The sequence below is a fragment of the Micropterus salmoides genome, unplaced genomic scaffold, assembly GCF_014851395.1.
Source record: "Micropterus salmoides isolate LMB-PRFRI ecotype aquatic unplaced genomic scaffold, ASM1485139v1 Ms_hic_scaffold_20, whole genome shotgun sequence".
Lineage (NCBI taxonomy): Eukaryota > Metazoa > Chordata > Actinopteri > Centrarchiformes > Centrarchidae > Micropterus > Micropterus salmoides.
Genome location: NW_024041151.1, coordinates 25,516,314 through 25,531,738, shown reverse-complemented (window position 1 = coordinate 25,531,738; position 15,425 = coordinate 25,516,314). Strand labels below are relative to the sequence as shown.

The 15,425-nt window shown below is 40.3% G+C and overlaps 1 pseudogene; it reads right to left on the bottom strand.

Annotated features, from left to right (window-relative positions):
* Window positions 1-2,384: 2,384 nt before the first annotated feature.
* Window positions 2,385-15,425, bottom strand: part of LOC119915007 — a 36,528-nt pseudogene continuing 23,487 nt past the window's right edge.

Sequence of the window (15,425 nt, the reverse complement as noted above, 5' to 3'; positions counted from 1 at the left end):
ACTGTGCACCCGAGTCTTAATAATGTCCCCTCCCCAGTCTAAGTATTCTCCATCTTTTGTCCCTGCAAATACCCTCTTACAACCACATTAGTTAGTACATTTTATTTTCAAGTCATTAAAAGTAAAAATTTAAGTTCTTTATTTAAAAAAAATACTACTGTAGAAACATGGCGGTGCAACATGGCGACGTCCATGTAAGATGACCCACGCTGTATGTAGATAGAAATGGCTCATTCTAAGGTAATATAAACATAACGGTTCATTATGTAAGGTCTTTACACCACTGACAACATAGTTATGTAGCCCATGTTATATTGCATTTCTGTCAATAGATCCTCCTAAATATTACACACTGAACATTTACTGTTAAGGGAACATTCAATGTCCACATCTCATACTAGCTGCAACAACATATGTTTGCTGAGGAAATATTTACGTGTAAGCATTTGGAAACGTTCTCTTGTCCTCAAAAAACTGCACCCAAAATTCCCACAACCAAAAACTGTTGGGTGACCCCCCCCCCCCAAAGTAATCAATTTAACCCTTTCATGCATGACATTGAACAGTGGACAGAAGTAACAGTAAAATTACTTAAAATTTAAGTTACAGTAAAATGTCACAATAATCACGTGGAGGAACCCCAAAGTGTATTTACAATTCCAATTGATTATAATCTTTGTATTTCTTTGTCATTTTGAGATCTTGCATCATAAATTCAGCATAGCAGAGGGAAGAGAAGAGGCACAAAGTACTTCAGGAATAGCGGTTTAATATTTTTATTCTTAGAAAAGCAGACATTAAAAAACATTTTCAACTAAATAAGATGTCAGAAATACTTTTATCCAGATTTTAAGGATATTTTTCTTGAACATTTTGCTCTGTGAATTAAAGATAAGCTACATGTATCCACTCCATGGATATTATGGACCAAAAGGTATGGGGTATGTAGATTCTGCCTTATTTTGTTGTATGTTGTTTTGTTTTAAAATGTTAATAAAATATGCACTTGAATAGCTTCATGTGTATTCATACCACTTATTTTTAGGACATGTTTTAAAAACATATTTTTTGTTAACTTTCTCTTTGAGAAGATTCTAATTAATTTAGTTATTTTAAGTTTTTTGCAAGAGATGTTCTGGGCAAATGGAATTTGCTCATGCAACTTTGGTCTTTGTAATGTGTTTATCAGAAAAGTAGGATATTGAAACTCGCTCTCTCTGTTTGTATTGGTATCTGAAATAAATTAGTGACACCAAACAATATCAAGGAATGGATTAGCAATTACTCTGTTGTTCAGCTACTACTTTACAGAACTATTGCTTCCAATGCCTATCAATAGGTAATAGCAATGCCTCCAGATTTACCAAAACACATTGATATATTGTCTACATCCAGATGTTCTACTTTTGATTAAAACCAGTTATAAATCACATGCACACACACGCACTCACCTTGAGCGCAGCAGAGGTCCAGCAGCTCGTTTGCGGGGCTTGGCGCTTTGTCTCCGGTACTGCATCCAGCCGCAGACCAGCTCGTGCGCGATCATCATGTACAGCAGGAATATGAGCACGGCGGGATCCATTCAGCTGCACGCGCCGCTGGATGAGAACCGGGTGGTGCAAATAAAAATGGTCCAGATGGGAACAAACAGCACCGGGCTACAGGCAGCGCGGGCTAGCGGTCTTCTGCAGGATGCGGGATGATCAATGAGGATGAGGAGGAGAGGGTCCTCGTGCCCAAGTTGCCCCGTGTCCACGCTCAACTTTAGGCACTCTAGTCGCGACAAGCAAACGGTTGCTTTAGTGGGCGCTCGCACAACACCCATGACAACACACCATCTTCCAAAACCACGAGTTCATCCGAGTGAAGACGGCGGCTTTCTCTCTGTCTCTATCTGACAACAGATGAGAGCCACAGCAGAGAGGGGACATCGGAGGATGTTGCCGTAGAGACGCGACCGTTGCTAAGGACGTGATGTCGTCATCCCCTCTTCCTAAAGATGAATGAGGCATTTGACCATATCAGAGCGCGCAGGGATTTACACCAATCAAGAGCGTGCATGATTGTGTCCTCTTGGATGTTTGCTTTAGGCTACCATTCATGCTCTGTCACAGGATGTGACCATTACTTGCATTGTCAGTTATATTTGTTTATCAATTAATTTTATGACACTTACTCAAAAATCTGTAAATATATAGGCCTATAGGCTATATATTGTATATACAGTATTGAATCTGATTTGCTAAAGCATGTGTCTCATCAGCTGCCAAAAAATATTGTATTAAAACAGAAATGCAAGAAAAAGAGGACCTTAACAGAATATATTTGAAAATTAATTCCCCAGTGGACCAATAAACTCTCAGAGTGAAAAAGCATACCAAAGCCAGTGTTTCAATGCTCAATTTTAATTCATTTATCATCAGCGCGCCATTATATCTTGTTTCAAAGCAGTGTAAAGTGAACTCTGCAACACATCCAAAAGAATATTTTTCCAAACAGTAGCATTACAGTACATGTCAACCTCCTCTATAACCTTTTGGTCTTTTTTTCTCTTTTTAGGTTTAATCTGTCTGTTCAAACTCATTCTTTTCTTCCTCCCTTCTCTTTAAAGTCAGATTTTTACTCCTTAATGTGACTCTGGCTCTACTCTCATAACACAACTTATAGTAGTAGTTAGATAGTTTCTTTCAAATAGACCATCATGTTTACAGGTATTGGTAAACACGTGTCTTTCAAGTTCAGTGTCCCCTCTTCAGGCTTTCTGTTGTAAATATGTAGTCTCAGTGCTAAAGACGACATAACCGGGTAAGGAGTGATTGAGTTAGTTATTTTCTACTGACAAAGCTCCTCCAGAGCCAAAGAATACATAATACAGCAGATATCACAGGCTGAGTAATCATTGTGACTAGTAAACTGGCTTTAACATGTACAATGGGAGGGTTTTTCCTTCATGACATAAAGAAAGATGAATCCTACATCTCCTTGCAACCATTTCTGCCATTTTTTCATGGGTTTTGCCCAGTCTCGATTTAAAGAAAGGTAAACTAATTTCCATTCACGACAAGTTAGACGTTCTCCTTCTGACTTCCATCCGTCCATCCACAGGCAGAGAGCTGCGACCCTCAAGGGCTCCAGCTGATCTGAGGCAACTGTGCCAATTGGGCCTTCATCAGTGTTTCAGTATGTGGGCTGTGCTTGTGTTTTGTGTAAGTGAGTTTGTGTGTGTACGTGTGTGTCATGTAAGGGCGACACAAGCAGTTCTTCTGCTGTGATATCGCCTTAATTTCACAAAGCCAACTTTAGGTGGCCTGTCCATCCATCCTGCCTCACGCCACCTCCATCTCTCTGAAACCAGCAGAGACCTGCAGAAACACAAGAAAAAGAGTCCATCTGTCTGCGAGCACAGCCATAATCAGGCCATGAACTGGCCAAGGACAGCTGATCACTTTAAACTTGTGAAATAGTAATATTTTTGTGCAACAAGATGATTGAGGAATAAAAAACAAAACTAATGAGCCCTGTGAATAATTTAGTTATAAAAGTCTAACAATTTAAGGTAAAATAAAGCTTTAACCAAAACTGTACCACATTTCTTCAGCTGTACATAGAGAGTTAGATGTGCATAGGGATGAGTATCGTATCACAACGAATGAAACAGAACATTTACTCATATAAAGTCTAGGCCTAAAGTCTGTATACTCACAGAGACATTATTAAAGCCAGCTGCCATTGGATGGTTTTGTGCTGGTGAAATCGTCACACGGTCCTGCTGAAAGTAACACATGATTCATCATTAAACACGCACAATAAAGAAAAAGTGAAAGACTAGTTTCTTAAGGACGTTACTGGGCTGGTTATGGATTTTCATTTAACTTAGCTAGCTAGACATTTACACACAACAGCAACATGACCAGTGCTATAAATGCTATACTCAGCCATCTATTTTGTAATTCTAATATCATATAAATGGCACCTCACCAACAACAGCAGAAAGTTATAGACCTACCATTTTCAAAATAGTCGTAGTGTTAGAAAAAATGGCCAAGCGTAAGGATTTGAGTGATTTTGACAAGGGCCAACTGTCATGGCTAGACGACTGGGTCAGAGCATTTTCAAAGCTGCAGATCTAATAGGGTGTTCCCGGTCTGCAGCGGTCAGTACCTATCAAAAGTTGTTCAAGTAAGGAAAAGCGGTGAACTTGCGACAGGGTCATTGATGCACGTGGGGAGGATGGCCCGCGTGGTTCGATCCAACAGACAAGCTACTGTAGGTCAGTTTGCTGAAAAGTTTAATGCTGGTTCTAATAAAATGGTTTCAGAACACACAGTGCATCGCAGTTTGTTGCGTATGGGACCGACCAGTCAGGATGCCCATGCTGACTCCTGTCCACAGACGAAAGCGCCTACAATGGGCATGTGGGCATCAAAACTGAACCATGGAGCAATGGAAGAAGGTGGCCTGGTCTGATGAATCTGACATTTTCTTATAGATCACATGGATGGTCGCTTACCCAGTGAACGCACTGCAACAGGATGCATTATAGGAAGAAGGCAAGCCGGATGGAGGCAGCGCGATGCTTTGGGCAATGTTCTGCTGGGAAACCTTGGGGCCTGCCCTTTATATGTACGCTACTTTGAAACGTACCACCTAACTAAGCATTGTTGCAGACCATGTAGGCTTACACCTTTTCATGGAAACGGTATTCGCTGAAGGCAGTGGCTTCTTTCAGCGGGATAATGTGCCCTGCCACAAAGCAAAAATTGTTCAGGAATGGTTTGAGGAACACCACAAGAGTCAAGCTTGTAATTGATTCACGGTGTTGACTTGAACTTCAAATTCCCCAGATAGCAATCCAATCGAGCATCTGTGAATGTGCTAGACACACAAGACCGATCCATGGAGGCCCCATTTCACAACTTACAAGACCCAAAGGATCTGCTGCTAAAGTCTTGTTGCCAGATCCCACAGTACACCTTCTGAGGTCTAGTGGAGTCCATGCCTTGACGCGTTAGGTCTGTTTTGGCGGCAAAAGGGTGACATTACACAATATTAGGCAGGTGGTCATAATGTTACGGCTGATCGGTGTATATGACAATGGTTTTGTTATCAGTATCTCTTCTAGAGATATGTCTGTGAAGTAGAAAAGCTATACATGTTAAAGGTTCAGTGTGTAATATTTCTGAGGATTCATTGACAGAAATGCAATATAATATCTATAACTATGTTTTCAGTGGTGTACAAAGTCCTTACATAATGAACATTTTTTTACCTTAGAATGAGACATTTTTATCTACATAACCGCGGGCACCCCCTTCTATAGGGGTCGCCGTATTTTGTCGTCATATTTCTACAATAGCTGACAACGGACAAACAGCGCTAAGGAGCGCGTTTCATCATCATGGCTTCTTCTCCTGCTTGTATAATTCTGGCAGTGTAGACGGTGTCACTACATTAAATGCGTCCATAGAAGAAGAAGAAGAAGAAATAATAATAATAACAATAATATACAGTCTCTGAGTAGTCTTGTGGTTTATTAGAAGTAAGAAGAGAAGTGACATTTGGACAAATGAACAAGCGCACGTGTTATTTAGCACAAGAGCCGACAGCCTGTGGATCTTTATACCATGAAGCCAGACGGAGTCGGGACAGATACAAACAGCTGACGGCAGAAATCACGATGTGGTTTTGCTGTGTATTACCACCACCACTCCACTAGATGGCGCTGTCGCAAAAGAACTAGGGTCCTAGAACTGCGGTTGCAGGATTGCGGGGGTCCTGAAACTGCAGCTTCATACTATTGAGATGGAAGGCTATAATGTGGGACAGATGTTTTCAAAGCGGTGCTGAAGTTGTCTGTTTTCTGCTGGACAGGTAATTATCTTAAGTTTGACTTTAGCGATGCAAATGAAAGTTGTTGTTTGATAACTGGCCATAATCACAGAGAGCTGTGGTGTGTTTCCCCAGTCAGTGTCTCATCTTGTTGGATTAATTTCATGTAGCCTATTTATTCTCCAGCGCTGTGGTCACATGCTAAATGCCCATTAAAAACGTTTAACCATTTTACCCCAAGCTGAAATTATGGCTGCCAGTACTACTTAATTAAAGATAAAACATTTTGGTAAGATTTGCAGATTGCTTATCTAATAAATTAAACAAAGCGAGAGGTGCCTTGATCCTCACCAGCCAATGCCTTTGTAAACTTCATGTATTATGTGGTTTATAATGGACTGTGGTGCAGAAACAGTGAGGCTTACATTGTTCTGGTATCTGTCAGTGGTCATACTTGATGCACTAGATGTGATCTAGTTTTTATAGTGTTTCTGAGATGTGAGATGTCATTTTCTTTAGTATGTTAGTCCAGATGAGCCAACCCTCCCAAGTTGTAAAATACTCCAGTACAGGAGAATGAGACATCATGAAGCACTTAATTTCTTGATGTGGCTGTTGTTTATTAATGAACAAATAACAATATTATTCATAAAAACATATGTTTTTACTGAATAATTAAGTAAATATAATTTCTTAACATATCTATCTAAAGAAACCTAATTTCTTGACTGGCAACTCTCTCTCCTGTCTCAGGCACCATAGCTATACAACTCACTTCAATTCACAACTCTCACCACTAGATGTCACTATAACTAACACACTGAACCTTTTAAGGCACTAAAGGGAGTTTTTCCTTATCTGAACTGAGGGTCTAAGACGGAGGGTGATTTACAGGACACAGGATGTAAATCCCCTTGAGATATAATTAGCTGTGTTTGGCATAAATAAAACTGACGACGGATCTCAGTAGTTAACCTGGTGAGTACGATCCTTTTATACTCGTGGCACAATTGTAACTGGATTTTTAAATGTGTTTTCAAATGTTTGGATGGCATATTAACTCACTGCACGTTCTGGTTCATATGTTTCATTATGGAAACCGACACTGGCTGAGACAGATGAGCTTGGTGATTGACCGACCACAGGCTTGACTCTTCGGGTTCGCAGGTAGTAAATCAGCAGGGCAATTAATGTGCCGATCAGCAGCAGGACCACGATGACGGACGCCGCAATCCCTCCTGCGTTGTCTCGCATTGGTGAGGCTACAGGGAAGACGGAAAACAATTATTTTCCAGTTCTACTAGACATTACAGATCACAGGACATTACAGTAAGGCCGGTGACAATTATGACATTCCTTAACTGCTACTACTACAATATATCATACATTTTCGGCAGCCATTAGTTTTGATTTATTTTAGTATGCTATGAATATCAACTAGAAACCCATCCTTGCAGCTGCAATATCATGTGATGATATGAACATAACTAAAATAAAGGTGACTGTGATGATTTATATAGTGTAGTGAAGTAAATTACTGCAAAATCCCTGGAGGGAAATAGTTCTAGCCTGTCCCGGCTTTTGTACGGATTTAACAAATAAGTGAAGTTACTATGATAATTTACCCTTGCTCCCAGTCTTTAGCCGGGCTAACCTGCTGCTGGATGTATCTTTACATTTAATGTACAGACATGAAAGTGGTGTCATAATTGTATTTTATTAACATATTTCCGAAAATGTGAAACTACTGCTTTAAAAAACCTGTCAAAACTGAAAAATAAGCTGAACATCTATGCAGTTAGCAGTAAATAGGATGAAAAAAATGTAAATCACTGGCCCATCTTACTTGTCAGCACATCTGTGACTTTGTTAGCACAGTTGACTCCGACGGTGTACTCAATGTCATCCAGAGCTACAACACCTGATGTGCCTTTGAGTCCTTCAAACACAATCTGTTAACAACAAAAATAAGACGACAGTAGAGACAGAAGTTTTGTTAAAGAAACTTGAATGTTGAATTTGCAAGTTATTTGTCTGAAAAAAAGCACAAACACAGGGACTTTACTTTCGTCCTTACTGTTCAAACTAAAACATTAAGCTATAGCCTATGTAGATGTATCACTTCTTGTGCTGGAGAAAAGGCTTACATAAGGAACACTACAGAGTGTTCAAGTGTTAGAAGTACTACATTGGTATTCAGTGTTGGGCAGTAACGCGTTACTGTAATAATATTACTTTTCCCAGTAACTAGTAGTGTAACTAAATACTTTTCTAAAACAGTAATATTACTACTAGTTACTAAGGCAAGTAACGCTGTGTTACTGAACGCACCATTCCTGATGTAAAGGACGTGCTGCAGGTCAGGGCAAGTCAGCTGTTAGCAAAAAAAGCTAAATGAAGAATGTAGAACGAGGGAGAGAGGCGTTCTTTCTTTTCTAAGTAGCTGCTGCCATTATTCTGTCCCAGTCTAAGATGCAAAGAACATTGTCGTCTATTGTGAACTCTGTACGACCAGCAAAAATCTTTCAGCCGCGAATAATTGTACATCTGATTTATTGAAGCGTCTGCAGAAGCAGCACAACAGCGTGAAATTTACAGAAAGAAACTCCGGAAGCTGCTGTCACTGATGCTTGGACTCGTCGGCAGAGAGTGGCGTTAACGCAACGTTTGTAACTACTGAAGACTGCTCTTAAAAACAGGCTACATGTTCAGGAAAACAGCTGTTTAAAAGGATTTACTCGCTTTATTTTTTAATTTCTGCCGGTGGTGTTAAGAAATGTTAGGCCTAGGCTACATGCTTTGTAAAAACCACACTCCTTTCTGCTGTTATGAAGATGACATTAGTTAAAAGGTTGTGAGAGAGGCTTTGTTTGGGGGGTAGTGAAAGCAGTGTTTCCCATAATTAGCCTATAATTTGGATAATTATCAATGCGGACCTCCACATATTGAGTTAATGTTTTTTACTAGGTGTATTTAAAATCATTTTTGATTGAGGGGCTGTATTGAGGAGCATATATTCATGCAGCACCTCCTCACTCGCTCCCTCTTTCTCATGAACACCGCTGCACAAACGTGTCCAAAGGCCCTCCCCCTGTCATTCTGTGGGAAACACTGCAAAGTAATATAGTAACGTAACAAGTTACTTTTATCACCAATAATAAGTAAAGTAATAATATTACTTTTTTAAGGAGTAATAAGTAACTAGTAATATATTACAATTTCTGAGTAACTTGCCCAACACTGTTAGTATTAGTTAGTCATATACTGTATGTAATAAAGTGAGAGTCTGACCTGGTAGTCCTCAGTCGATGTGATGTTGACATCAAAGCGTTTCCACGGCCCTCCCAGTTCACTCACCACCAGCAGTTGATTGAGACGACCTTCAGACAGCCTCCACACCCTCAACTCGCTGTCCGCTGCATACATAAAAAAAAAAGGATTGTGGTACATATCCAAAGAGAAATGGATCATACACATCCAGAGATTAATATGTGGATATAGAAACTTGAGAATTGTATCTGCCTGACCACAGATCGACCAAGCACAGAGAGCACAGTGATCCTTACATGAGTACGGCTTGTAGGCCCAGAATTTCAGGCAGGTGCCTTTGGTCGGGGGCAGGTGAGGGCTCAGCAATTTAGCGTTTTGATTGGCTGCCGTCCGGTTGCTGCTTGGAAAGAACAGGAAGTGACCTGGCAAAAAGCAAAGGGAAGGTAGTCTATTTGGCACTTCAGTACATTTTTTGGGACATGTTGTTGTATGAAAATATGAAGTACTGTTCTCTCTGCTTCCTGACTCAGTGCGAAGATCTTGTTGATTTACCTCTTTCCGTGCCTAGGGTGTGATCTTCAGGTGGGGTGGAGTAGTGCTTCTCTGCCTCCTGACTTGTCAGTTCCCAGTCCAGTTTGTCCACTGTTACATTTTGAGTGTTGCTCCAGCTACACATCCCTCTCTCCAGATTGCACCTAGAACCTGAGATTTACATTACATTTTATTCATTTAGCAGATGCTTTTATCCAAAGCGACTTGCAATTGCTATATATGTCAGAGGTTGCACGCCTCTGGAGCAACTAGGGGTTAAGTGTCTTGCTCAGGGACACAATGGTGGATGGTCACACAGTGGGGATTTGAACACGGGTCCCTCACAAAAAATGCACGTGTCTTATTCACTGGAGATATTTAACAGAACAAAAATGGACACTAACACACAGAGGATACCACTGTACTGTTGTTTCACAAAATGCTAATTGTATTGGTACAGCCTTCTATATGCGTTGCTTTGTGTAATTTGATCTTGGGTTAATACATGCAAATTGTCTTGATAATTTGTATACTTTTTTTGTTAATATTTCTGGGGCATTTTTTAGCCTTTATTTTGACAGGACAGTGGATAGAGTGAGAAAAGACGAAGAGAGATAGGGGAGCGACACGCAGCAAAAGGCCGCAGGCTTGACTCAAATCCGGGCTGTTCTACCAATTACCCATTAGTATACTTTTTGATTATGCTGAGCATTTCATTTCTCATTGTATTATTAATTATACACTGTATTTATATGACTTAAAGCCAGTGCAACAATGTCAGAGTGAGTAAAATTGTTAAATTACACAAAAGAGGAACTAAATTATTAATTGGAGGTATAAGAGCTAAGGTATGAAAATATTTTCTAGAGAATTTCACCAAGGTAAAGGTTCAACTAAAGGTAGCAGGAAGATAAGAATGGGTGAGTAAAATCTTTGAAAAGGTACTTCATTGATTTAGCATTGCACTTTCATAAAGTTGTTGGACTTAGAAGAGAGAAGATATTCTGACATTAATAATTAATCTCCAGTATAGGCTGAGCCTCCAAAATACATGGGCAAAGCATCCTATATTTCCCTAAATGCAACTCTAAAGGATTTTTCATTTTACAATCCCTGTCTGGTAAGTGCCCATGGTTTTTAAACCCCCCAGAAAGCAAATCTGTAACACGGACTTTCTTTTATAAATTTGTAGTCTTCAAGCCCAAGCCGAGAAAACCATGATGACATTGTCAAGGTTATTTTTTCACACTTTATAAATCTCCCTCTAGATCCACAGAAGAAATCATAGAACTGTTTTCAGAGGTTAGAATAATGCTCCCTGTGATAAGTAAACCAAACATGAAATGTAAAATCAGGGGAGTGCTCCTTTAAAAAGCTGCAGGGGGACCAGGAGGAACAAAACTTTATTGTAATAACTTACTAAAACAAAAATGAGCACTCACACTCACACTGGTCTAAAATCGTACCATATTTTGTAGATGAACGTTCACACTAGTCTAAAAGTCTGCGTGTGTGTGTTTGTGTGTTTCTCTTTAAATTTTGCTGAGACTGATACAAACCTTGATCTTCACATGGGTGAGCTGAAAGGAAGATGTCATCAACTGCAATGTGAGTGTTTTTGCCTCCGGCTCCAACCACTTCAAACTCCAACTGCAGAGGAGAATAAAGCACATCATCATCTTGGTTTTAAACGTCAAACACGAGATCCTACTTACGTAAAGGTCCACTAATGACCACTCTCTAGTTGCTGGATCAAATTCTACTGGAGAAATTTAATCTTTAAAATGCTGCTTTTCCTTAGTAACTACAATCTAAGTGTGGACAAATCAGAAACTTGGGGACAGGAAGGCAATATAACAGGCTGGTACAAACTCAAGGAATCAAATTAACATCAAATACTAAAATACAGTTAATACAATAAATAATAATAATAATAATAATAATTATTAATTTGATAATATTTTGCACATTATCAATTCATATAATTCATTAATTTCATTCATAAAAAAATGTCTTAATAGTATAAGTATAATTGTTCCAGCAGCCCTCCGTCCACCGTACTGTACCTGCCAGTCCACGAGGGCACTTGAGATGTTGCCGTTGCCATGGCGCCAGACATCTCCTTGGTTCAGACTGTCGGAGAAAATCTTCACCCTTTCTCCCTTCACTGGCTTCATATACAATGTCAGAGAACCTGCAAAGTACACACAGTTCAATTGTGTGTTTTTTGGTCACTTTTTTGTGTACTTTTTTTCAGCGTGTGAAGGTGTCTCACCAGGATTCACTCCTCCCATGTGATACCAGAAATGGACGCACTCAGTCTTGGCGGTCCCTTGGCGAACAGGGGAGGTGAGGACTGCCGTACCACCAGAAGGAAGGATGTTCGCTCCGGTGTTAGCCATCATGTAGAAACCTGGGCAACCAACCATTGTTGTGAACCAACAGTGTGGATTTGTGCATTTTATATCAAATAAGTTTGGACTACTCCAAATTCTTTCTCTCTCCCTGAGAGAAGGAGGAGGGGTTTGGATTATCAACCCTCTACAGACAGCCGAAGTGACTCCAAGGAAGAGGTGAAAGGTTTCTCTCCCTAAGTGCTGTTTCTGGGCAGTCTGATCGTAAAACTTGCCACCTCTAATACCGCAGCCAGATAACGCGGTGCCTGACTGTTAAAATGACAAAAGAAACACTCACCAGAGACTAGCTTTCTCCTGAACTCTTCTCTTCGTAAGAGAGAGCAGGAAAACCTAAACCGCCCCCCCCCCCACACACGTAACCGTGGCAACTGACCTTCCTCTTTCTTTGATTACCTCACATCAAAGGATATTCTCCTTTTCACAGCCAGATGCAAATTTGAGGAACTCCTGGACATCCAGGGACAGTCCACATTCCTTTGTGTAAACAGAGTACTGTCTCCTCAAGACTCAAAAATTTCCTTGTTTAATTAAATTTTTCAGCCACTCAACTAGGTCTCCCCATTCCATTTTAGTAGTTTTGTTACCATGTTATTGTTGTTGTTGCTATTTTTTGAAAAGAATCTAAATAAGTTAATTTTTCAGTGTTGTCATTTTCAGCATAGTCACCTGACTTTATTCATTTTATTTGTAACCAATGCTTTGTTCACAATACCTTCTGACACTTCCTTTAGAAATGATGATAAAGAAATGTCATCCTATACTCGATTAATTTTCCAGCATAAATTTAAGGTTAAAAATGACTAAATTCCCCAGCTCCTGAGAAGATTGTTTTAGGATTAATCAGAGCTATCGTTATGTATCCCGAGCTCCCCCAAGTGGACAAAATAAGTATTACAGGCTATCGTCTGAAATGTGTTAATGTATAAATCTCACTCTGTATTTTTCATGTCCAATAATCTGATGCCATTCGTGTATCTTGCTTATATTCTCTAAGAATGTGGAGCCAATATATCCAGAAAGCTAGTTAAGTTCCTCATCTGATGTGATTCCTTTGAAATGCTAACCTTTTAAAGTTGAACTACTGACATTTGTTTTCCTTTTATCAAGTGCTTAAACTAAGAACGGTACAACCGTTGACAATTAAGGTTTGATTGTGGGAAAATATTTGATTACAATACGCGCAAATAGATATTCTTTTTTTTGGATTAAGATTTGGATTTTTGTATTAGAGTTAAAGAAAAGACAAGTCCTCCCTCAAGGGAACAAAGGACTGCCCTCTGGGAACCACGCCCCAACAGACAAAACAGCGACACACGCTCTTGTTCGCTCTCTCTTGTCCTCTGTTTTGTTCCTGGCACGCGCCCAGCGTGCCGCTCTCCCGGCAACACCCTAAGATTCGACCCGGCTTGTTCGTTTCAAGCCATGCTCACGAAGTGCCGCGACCTCAGCTTTCCCTCGTTTCAGCAGCTTACTTGTGTTTTATTTTCTTTGGTTTTGTTTTGTTAAAAGTTATCAATCAGTTAAGTTACACTATTTTAATTGAAGAACGAAAAAGTTATTTTCTTTTTAAGCTTGATTCGTTGAGCTAATCTCATTGCAGTCGCACCCAGCCATGTGGTCCCGCCAGCAGTAACAAAGGACGACCAAACCTCTGACCCTAACCAGGGTTAAAAGGCCCCACTGCGAGTTTCTTCAGTAAGCCGACAAAAGATGGACCTCCGGAGCAATTCCCTGGCAGAGAAAGCGACTGGCCGACGGTTTTAAGCTGTCCTAACTGAGAACGCACAGATCTCAGCCAGTGTGAGGCCGTTGACCAGCACCCGGCTGGGAGAAGTGACACGCAGTAAGACCAAAACCTGTTAAGAGATTATCTTTAACTCTTAAAACTCATAGCTCGCGTTTATTAGCTGCCTGTATGAGTCAAATGCTCCCCACAATAGAACCCCTTCTCATTGTTTAGCCATTGTTTATTTCTTTGATGTATTTAACCGCATTTTTATATCACCTTAGTTAGTTAATAAACTCACTGTAATCAAGGAATTGTGTGTATTACCTGTCTCCAAGTCCTTGCCATGAGAATTTCCCCCTTCGAAATGAGACTAACTGACTGATTTAAGATAATTGAGCGATTGTTAACTAACTGATCACTAGTGAATAATTGTCTAGTTATTAACCATACTCAGAGGTCCGGAGACTCTGGGCGAATTGGATCTCTGGTTGTGCCCCGCGAAACGAGAAGCTTTGTGAATTAATATTTTCTGAATATTAAAATTCATAATTTGGTATTAATTCTCATCAATTTATGAAAACATAGTAGTCATGCTACAATATATTAAAGGTGACCTATTATACTGCTATTCAGCCCTATATACTTCTGACTCCTGTATGGTAGATTTGAATGATTCAAAGTTGGATCTTGTACTGGCCCTTCATGCAGGCCCTCTTTTTAAGCCTCTGTCTGAAACAAGCTGGAGACCCTCCTGTCTCTTTAAATGACCATATATAGAAAACAGGCTCCATACGTGGTAGAGTAGAAAAAACTGTTGAAACCAGAGGGTTCAGAACAGTGGGACATTTGAGGTTTTTGCTCACAGGGATTTCTTTTAAATATGTTTACCTCATTATTCGAAGCTTTGGCCACATTTAACATGAACATCAGAAACTGTAACAATATAGATATGATATATTATTACTTCTTAATGGGATTCTTGCTCACCCAGTTCAGTCTCCAGAGTGTGGTCGGTTTTGGGTCCAGTGGTTGTGGCTGTGTGTCCACTGCGGTGGAGCCAGTGAACTTTACCAGAGCTGCTGTACCCACACCGCTGGCCTTCAAAGGAACACATCCTTGGCACGGTGCACGGATGGCTCATGAACGCCACATCGTCAATAGCCACGCGTCCGTCAAAACCAGAGCGGACCGCTTCAAACATAAGCTGGTGATAGATCAAAGGTCAGAAAGGGAGAGTTGGAAAGGAAGGAAGATAATAAAACAATAATTTTTGGATTATCTTATCTTTCTGTGGGGCCAAAGATTATCCAAAAGTACTTGCTTAAAGCTCACAAAGTCCGAACCCCTCTTTCACTGTACCTTCCCCCTTTGTTGTTACTCATTTTTGAATTATGAACGATACATGAAGCTCTGTGACACTGCATGAATTTTTAAATATTGTTTAATAATTGCAGTTCTTCCATACCTGAAACTTTGTGAGCTGGTGTGGTACCGGGCACTGCGCTTCGTGCCACATGTTGCCATGAGCTCCACTGCGGGTCCAGAGGACGCTCTCAGAACCGCTGTTATCTAACAGCTTCACAGTCAGAGCACCTGGACGGGATCACCGGGTGAGGATGGGGCAGTTAGAGTGAGAAGGACAAGAAATT